A 9,396-nucleotide genomic window follows, 5' to 3' on the forward strand; every position below is an offset into this window, starting at 1 on the left:
GAAAATGGCTGCCTTCCTTCGTTCCACGTGCCGGCATGTCTCGCCGGGACGGATATTACTGGATTCCTCTCGGTGACGATCGTAGTTGCCCGTATCTTTCGTTGATTGAGGTATTAGAAATAATTATGTTACTATTGCACACGGAGAGGCAGATCTCAGCTACCTCACAACTTAACGACACGATGCACAAAAGATGACGCAATTCTGAATCAAACTTAGATATAACGCACGATGTATCGTGCACGAGATCTGGATAACGAATGCTCGCTCGCCCGGGCTGCACGCCCCTCCTAACATGCTTACGCAAGCGCGCGGGAAGCCCGCGCTCGGCCGTTCTCGAACGCCTGGGTTACTACGCGGTCGGGACCTATTTTTCGCATACATATTCGCGCGTGCCGACCTACCGCAATACGAACGCCATAGATGGCCGTACTTATACAATCTCTCTCTCTCTTTATACTTTAACTTCAAACAAATTTACTATAGAGAAGACTTAAAAAATATGAAAAGTAAATTTGGACACTTAAAACTACTGTTTAAGGTAATCTTAAAATTCACTCGTTATCGAGATCTCAACATCTCGAGTACTCGCAACCCATCGCGTCGCGTAAAAGAGTGACGGTCGGTCTCGCTCCGCGTATACGTGGCACGAGACACTACCGTGTCTCTTGACTTACTTTAAAAAAAAATCTAAAAGAAAACCTAAGAATTGTAAAAAGTAAATGTCGACAAGTTTGAAGTTAAAATTGTCTAAATTTACTTTTCATAATTCTTAGGTTTTCTCCAGGGATAAGTTAATTTTAAAGTAACTATTACAGTAAATTCAATTTTTTATTATATTATTTATTAAAAACTTTCAAAGTGTTTTTAAAATGTTACATTATTCAGTACACCAATGTTTTGTAAGTACACCATGTTGTACAATGTAATTTTATTTGTAAGCCAGTTGTATTAATTGCAATGCATGTACTTTAAAAAACGTAATTTGCCCAGGTAGCAAGCTCACTTTGACGTTTCAAATTGGTCATTCACTGACTATTCTTGACGTCACAAATTGACGCTTTTATAAAGTAAAAATTGCAGTCTAATGTCACAAATTCTTGACGTCATAAAATGTACCATATTTTGACGTCATGAAATGACGTCTTTTTCTTAGAGCTCGGAAAAAGATATACCCGGGTTACCTAATAGCAGGTACACGTCAACTCGTGACGTCAAGAATAGTCAGTGAATGACCAATTTGAAACGACGAAGTGAGTTTGCTACCTAGAAAAATTACGTTATTTAAAGTACATGCACTGCAATTAATACAACTAGCTTACAAATAAAAACATTATAAAACATGATGTACTTACAAAACATTGTTGTACTGAATAATGTAACATTTTAAAAACACTTTGAAAGTTTTTAATAAATAATATAATAAAAAATTCAATTTACTGTAATATTTACTTTAAAATTTACTTATCCCTGAGAGAAAACCTAAGAATTATGAAAAGTAAATTTAGACAATTTTAACTTCAAAATTGTCGACATTTACTTTTCACAATTCTTAGGTTTTTTTTTAGATTTTTCTTAAACTAACTTTAAGATTACCTTAAGGTGATTGGGCCATCAGAGCATGTCAAAGAAAAAAATCCGAATTAAATATATGTTATAAAAAAAACCTAAATACGCTTAAATTTGCAATTTTGAGAAGATCTGACGTCTATCTTTTGAGATATTAAATCTCAAAGTTGGCATTTTTAACATAGGTTTTATGGGAAATTGTACCGGAAACATACATTTTTCGAGAATTTCACTCACTGTCTGTAAAGAAACAAGTTCAAAAAACTGAAAATAACATTATTTGATTCTTCTAGCACTTGTTAAGTATAAGACAAAACGACGTTGACGTGTAATAAGGCCAAAAATTCAATCAAAAGTTGATGAATCGTCGCGTTTCTTGTCGGCCTTTCGATCAGCTGTACGCGACGTGAACATGTGGCAACGCCGCGCCGTGTAGTGTTTTCTTTCCACAGCACTATTTTTTTGCAAGCAAATCTCCCGTTATCGAAATTGTTTGTTACCTTCCATTATTTTTCAAGATAAACACAATACATAACCTCACTCAAACACATGGCACTGGCAGGAGTTGCGTGATGGCCGCTGTAGCGAACACACGCGTTTTAACCTAGACGAGAACCGCGAATAGTAACACACGTTTTTAGACAAAGGGAAGTGGTTTAGGGATCCGCGAGTCTTGTCACTGGTAGTGAGGATAGGAAAAGAAAAGGGGAAAAAGTCAATTTCCCCCCGTGAAGGGGGGAATAGGTTTTTTACGGGATCAGGAACAATGAAGGCCAAACAGAAGGCGAATGTGCAGTCAAAGATACCGATGAGTGCTGCAAAGAAAACAGCAATGGAAAATACAGCAACGAAGATTATTAACGAGAAGAAGAGGATGGCTGATGACGAAAAGGATTGTGCAGATACTCGAGGATTCTCGAGGGAAGAGGGAGATTGGCATTTGGTTAAGCCGAAAAACAAGATGGCGAAAGAAAAACGCGCCAAAATACAGGAACAGACTGCCACGAAGATGGACAACAATGAAGAGGACCAATCAGGTAACGAGGAAAGAATGATCCACGAATCAGGTAATATCACCGCGGAAGACACTAGATGCGAAATGACGAGTGAGATGGAAGTAGAACCGTTAGATTCGGACGTGATGCAACATGCGAATATCTCGTGTAACGTTGAAATAAATTCAAGCGTGAAAGATAAACGAAATACGGGTATGTCGGACAGTAGCAGATCAACGAATAGATCGGCACGGGAGATATTTGAGAATCGCGCGGGTGTGCTAGAAAGGATTAATGAGCTTGATGCATCGGAATTATCGAGCCAAAAACAGGTTAAATTTAAAGAAGGGGCCAATATTACGTATAGATTAGTCCTAAGACTGAATAAAGACAATATACAAACTAAACGAGGTAAGAATAGATTTAAGATATGGAGAATTGCGACAAGGGAACAAATTTCCCCGAAGGATATCATAATGTTATCGCACACAACGGCGATCTGCAAATTTGATGATTGTACTAATGCTAACCTTTGTTTAGAGGGAATTAACAAATTAACCAAAGAAACTGGAATATCGGCAGAAATCGACCAGAGAGGATCGAAATTTGTCGGGGTAATCTCGGACTGGGGAGAAACCATCCCCGAGCTATGGGAGTCGATGGACGATCATGATGATGTCATCCGAATCGCAAGGATGTATAGAAAAAAGTGGGACAAGGAAAAGAAGATTTTGACGGAAGAGGACACAGGCAATTTGATAATCACATTTACGGGCGACAAAGTCCGTAAAAGCATGGATATGTTTGGACGTAGAACGGCGATAAAAATTAGACCATTTATCGCATCGGTCAAACAATGCTTTAAGTGTTTCAGATTTGGACACATTAAGGCCCTGTGTAAAAGCGAAGAGAGATGCATAATATGTGGAGAATTGGCTCACGGAAATTGCACGAAAGAAACAAAGTGTAGAAATTGTGGAGGTAACCACAGATCTACATGGAAAAAGTGCAGAGAATATGAGAAGAATAAAAATATAAATTTAGCCATGGGATTGAACAACGTATCACGTATGGAAGCAGAAAGGATATTGACAGGAAATGAACAAGATAAAATACAAGAACAAACATACAATAGATATGAAGCACCAACCCAGTGGCCAAAACTTACTCAACCAAGACAAGAGATGGAAGGAAGATGGGAATACCCACATACTTCTAGAAGAGAAATATCATATAAAGATGATAGGAAGAAAACAAGTCCATACAAGGACAAATTAATGACCCAGAAGAAACAAGACAATTATTATAAACACTTCGATAATAGATGTGAAGAAATTACAAAAGACAAGAGAGGTATTGCAATCAAGAACGCGGAAAGACAACCTGAAGGTGGGGACAAGGAGACACCAGAGGAAGAATCGGAGAATACAGGCTGGAACAATGATGATGTCATTACAAACCTGGCCACATTACTAAAAGACTTGGAATTTAGGAGAACTATATTGGAAATGATCCAAGAATTAGAAGCAAAGGAACAACATAAAATTAAACAAGATTTAACACGGAAGAAAAAGGAATTAGAACTAGAGGAAAAGATGTATAATCAAAGAACGATTATCAGCGATATGAAGAAGAAATTTATAAGAGAACAAGCGCAACAGATAGAGCGTGTAGAAAACCGTCGGGATTCTGCACAGCACTATTAAAACGAAGATAAATTCAATTTAAGAATCATTAATTGGAACTGTAGAGGATTTCATGGTAAGAAAAATGAGATAATAAAAAGAGCACAAGAATATGATATAATCATTTTTACAGAAACAAAGTGTAACAAAAATAATATTTATATACCAGGTTTTAAATCATATAATAAACCGAGTAGAGGTAATAGCGGAGGAGTTACTATTAGTATTAAAGAAAATATAGAGTTTGAAATTATAAATGGTTGGCAAAGAATAAACGATATTTTTGAGATTATAGGTATAAGAACTATAAATACAAAAGAAAAATTTAATTTTATTGCAATATATAAAAGACCGGGAGAAATAACAGATAGGGTCTGGAAGGACATATTCAAATTTGAGACAAAAAATTTAGAGACAATATTCGCAGGTGATTTTAATGCTCATCATACTTTATGGAACTGTCAGGATATAGACAAACAAGGAGAATATTTATATGAAAATATGTATGATAATGATTTCATTTGTGTCAACTTAAATACTCTAACAAGAATGGGAGCAATAGGACAACGATCAAATAATTTAGATTTGTTTTTTGCTTCAACCAAGATATACGACAATATTGAATATGAACAAATCAATGATACATGGGACTCAGATCATCATCCAGTGTTATTACGATTAACAACAGATATTGAAAGTTACAAGAAGAAAACAAACAAATTCTCGACCAAAAAAACTAAATGGAGTGAATATAATTATACAATGAATAAAATAATCCAGGACAACATGGAAGAATACAAAGAAACACTATTTGGAAATAAGATCAACAGGGAAGAAAAATATTCAAATTTTATCAAGATAATTAAATCAACTATCAAAAGCATCACGGAAGACAGAAGAGATACAACAAAGGATCAGAAAAAAAGAAGAGCAGAAGAAAAACCAAGAGGAAGAAAGGTCCAATGGTGGGATGTAGATTGTGATGAGGCAATAACAAGAAGACAGAGAGCATTAAAAAATTTAAAAAAAAAGAAAGATCTTCATTCATTGGCAGAATATAATAAGAGAAAAGCGGAAGCAAAGAAAATCATAAATAAAAAGAAAAAAGAGAGTTTTGATAAGTTTTGTGCATCAATAAATAGATTTACGAGTCAGACGTATGTGTGGAACAAAATGAGGATTTTCAAAAATGTAAGAAAAAAGATAAACTGGAATAGTTGGAAAGATAAAAACAGAGAAGAAGAAATAAGAAAAGAAATCAATAAATTAGCACCTCCAAGTGTTCAAGTAGAAATGATAGACCAAGAAGGAAATCAAAACCCAGAAGACAGCTTGGAAGATAAGTTCACAATGGAAGAATTAAAAAGAGCACTACTAATGATAAAAAAAAATTCAGCCCCAGGAAGAGACGGAGTAGAATACTGTATGCTGAAGGACCTAACAGAAGAAATGGAGGAAGTACTGCTGGACATATGCAATGAAGTATGGACTACAGATTGGTTCCCGGAAGACTGGAGGAAATACCAAACGATGTTCATAGACAAGGCTGGAAAAGAAAAAGTCAGACCAATCGCGCTATCATCTTGCGTAGGAAAAGTCATGGAAAGAATGGTGAATGAAAGAATGGTTTGGTGGGCGGAACGAAACAACAAGCTAGCTAGGGACCAAAATGGATTTAGGAGAGGCAGGTCGTGCGCAGAAAATCTGGTCAGGTTAACAACAGATATAAGGAACGGTATTTATACAAATCAATATGTTCTAGCAGCCTTTTTAGATGTTTCCTCAGCATATGATAATGTAATCTATAGTATACTAATGGCAATATTAAAGAAACTTAAATGTCCAGTTAATATCAGAAAGTTTATAGGTAAATGGTTATATTATAGAGATACAGAATTTATCATTAATGGACAAGAATCCGAACATAGAAGAGTATATAGAGGCTTACCGCAGGGAGCAGTACTTAGCCCATTACTATACGCGTTATATACATATAATGTAACGAATAAAGAACAGATAGAATATGAGTCGGTACAATTTGCAGACGATATAGCAGCATATGTCAAAGGCCATAATAGAGACAATAATAAACGTATATTAGAGAAGGCTGTGAATAGTATTAATGAACAATTAATAGAGCTAGGACTCCAACTAGAACCAAAGAAAACAGTATTGATACAATTTTCAAAGCATGGTGGCTGTTATAATACTTATATAGAATTAGACAATACTAGGATATATGCGCAGACAGAAGCGAAATTTTTAGGAATTTGGTTAGACAGTAAACTAGAATTTATGAAACAAGTTCAAGAAGTAAAAGGTGAAGTTAGTAAAGCAAATTCATTAATGGTGTATTTGAATAAAAAATCTAAAGGCATGGCAGTTAATACAGCTTTAATGTTGTATAAAAGCTTGATTAGATCAATAACCGATTATGGAAACTTTGTGTATTTTCCAAAAAGAGCAGATCAAAAACTAAAAATGGAAAGAACTCAATATTTAGGAATTCGTACAGCATTAGGGTATAGAAATAGTACACCAAATAATGTTATTATAGCGGAAGCCAAAGTTACTTTACTCAGGGATAAAGCAGAATTATTAGCTAGAAATTTTCTAAGTAAGATTAGTATATACGGAGAGGAAGACTTATGTACAAAAATCGAAGAGTTAGTACAAAATGAAGATTATGCTAGATATAGACAACCGTTACACCAAAGAAGTATTATAGGAGAGGCATGGAGAAGAATTAAATGGTGTAGAAAGAAGATGGGACCGAGAAGAAAATTCGAAATATTCGACATAGAATATGATATGGTCACACAAAAAATAAACACAGATTTAAGTACTGGATATTGTCGTAAGAGAAAGGGAGTGACGGACGCTCAACTAATGGAAAAAATCAAAAATACTCATGGTCTGGAAGAAGGATTCACCATAATATATACAGACGGATCGAAGAAAAAAGGTGGCAAATCTTTGGGCGCAAGTGTGGTGATAGAGGAACAGGAAGAGGCTTACAACATAAGTATATCGAAGAATTGTTCGACGTTCACCGCAGAAGCAATAGCAATCAAGGCTGCCTTAGAAATTATGGAAAATGAAGCCGACAACAGACCAAGAGATATAGCAATCCTATCAGATGCCAAAGCAGTACTACAAGCAATTAATAATAATCAACTTAGTGTATATAAAAATAGATATATCAGTGAAATTAGAGAGAGACATTACAGACTTGTCAAAGAAAAAAAGAAAAGGATAGTCTATGTATGGATACCATCACATGTAGGAATAAGTGGCAATGAGCAGGCAGATAAACTAGCGAAGGAAGCAACAGAAGAGGAAGAAGACGAATTTATAGAAGTTCCATTTTTGGATTTTCGACAAGGATTTAGACAGGAAATTTGGAACAAAACTCAAGATTCCATAACTAAGGATGCAAGCTATAAAGGCATTTATTATTATCAAAACTTCTATAAAAGGAAAAGGAAAAAACCATGGTTCCATGGGATGAATGAAGAAATATATTTTATAACGATAATTAACCGACTGAGGAGCAACCACTATAACGTCAACGAGTCATTGGCAAAAAGGGGTATATAGAGGACGCCAGGTGCGATTGCGGCAACGAGTGTGAGAGTATTGATCACGTGCTGTGGAGATGTAGCAAGTACGACGAGGAGAGGGAGATACTGGATAGGGATCTAAGACGGAGAGGAATAAATGAAAAAATAGACATCACAAGGACGCTTAAGAAAAAGGAATGGATTACCATTAGGAGTATATATGTTACGGGCAATTTGATTAATCCGGTCATTATGCATAATGGCCGGGCATTATGCATAATGCCCGCTTCTTTCGGGACATTTGAATAATAAAAGCAAAAATGTTCAAATTAATCAAACTGACCGGTCATTATGCATAATGCCCACAGACAAGTGGGAAATGTGATTAACATATTAAAATATCTTTCTAAAAAGAATGGCAGTCTGTCTATAATTTCAACTTTCTTACTTACAATGAGTTCATGCACTAAAATATTTTATATTTTGTGTTTAAACATAATTTATAACAGACAAATTAATAAATTATTTGATAAATGTGCAGAATAGTGGCCTTCTCACCGATTTCGTTGAACTTAGGCTTAATCGACGCGTTTTTGCACAAAACGACCGAATCTGGCAGAAAAAAGTGTCGCTCTGCCCCGCGAAGCGAGATGTAGGTTAGTGACGCGCTTTAAACAGTTACATAGGTTAGATGACGCGCTTTAAAAATATTTAACTGTTTAAAGCGCGTCATCTAACCCATGTGGCATCTCGCATATTAACTTTCCACGCATGAAAAGTTCACGCATACACTTTCCACGCGAACCGAGGTTCACGCACACCCCCCCCCCGTGCTTTCGGGGGAAGTGCGGTAGTCCCGAAATAGTTCACGCATACACTTTCCACGCGAACCGAGGTTCACGCACACCCCCCCCGTGCTTTCGGGGGAGGTGCGGTAGTCCCGAAATAGTTTACGCATACACTTTCCACGCGAACCGAGGTTCACGCACACCCCCCCCCCCGTGCTTTCGGGGGAAGTGCGGTAGTCCCGAAATAGTTCACGCATACACTTTCCACGCGAACCGAGGTTCACGCACACCCCCCCCCGTGCTTTCGGGGGAGGTGCGGTAGTCCCGAAATAGTTTACGCATACACTTTCCACGCGAACCGAGGTTCACGCACACACCCCCCTGCTTTCGGGCCGGTGAACCTCGGTTCGCGTGGAAAGTGTATGCGTAAACTATTTCGGGACTACCGCACCTCCCCCGAAAGCACGGGGGGGGGGGTGTGCGTGAACCTCGGTTCGCGTGGAAAGTGTATGCGTGAACTATTTCGGGACTACCGCACTTCCCCCGAAAGCACGGGAGGGGGTGTGCGTGAACCTCGGTTCGCGTGAAAAGTGTATGCGTGAACTATTTCGCCATTCACTTTTACTACAACATAACCATGCTTATCAATAGCTGATTGGAAATTGTTCTAAGAGGTTAAGTTTCCAAACTAAAGCCCCTTGCACAATAAGCGATAGCGACAGCGACAAGGTTGCCAACAAAGCTATACTTTAGTTCGCAACTTTGTCGCTGTCGCTATCGCTATCGCCTATTGTGC

General features: G+C 37.3%; 1 protein-coding gene and 1 long non-coding RNA gene across 8 annotated transcripts in view; one reads left to right on the plus strand and one right to left on the minus strand.

Moving 5' to 3' along the window:
• Positions 1-2, minus strand: part of LOC139815467 (uncharacterized) — a 1,361-nt gene extending 1,359 nt beyond the window's left edge. Inside the window, exon 1 of the long non-coding RNA XR_011732728.1 lies at positions 1-2. This exon is cut by the window's left edge and continues 139 nt beyond it. This is a non-coding gene — a long non-coding RNA (uncharacterized lncRNA).
• The window catches only part of Oseg5 (intraflagellar transport protein Oseg5), a 237,411-nt gene that overhangs the window by 3,403 nt on the left and 224,612 nt on the right, over positions 1-9,396 (plus strand). The window lies entirely within an intron of this gene.

The sequence above is a fragment of the Temnothorax longispinosus genome, chromosome 6, assembly GCF_030848805.1.
Source record: "Temnothorax longispinosus isolate EJ_2023e chromosome 6, Tlon_JGU_v1, whole genome shotgun sequence".
NCBI lineage: Eukaryota > Metazoa > Arthropoda > Insecta > Hymenoptera > Formicidae > Temnothorax > Temnothorax longispinosus.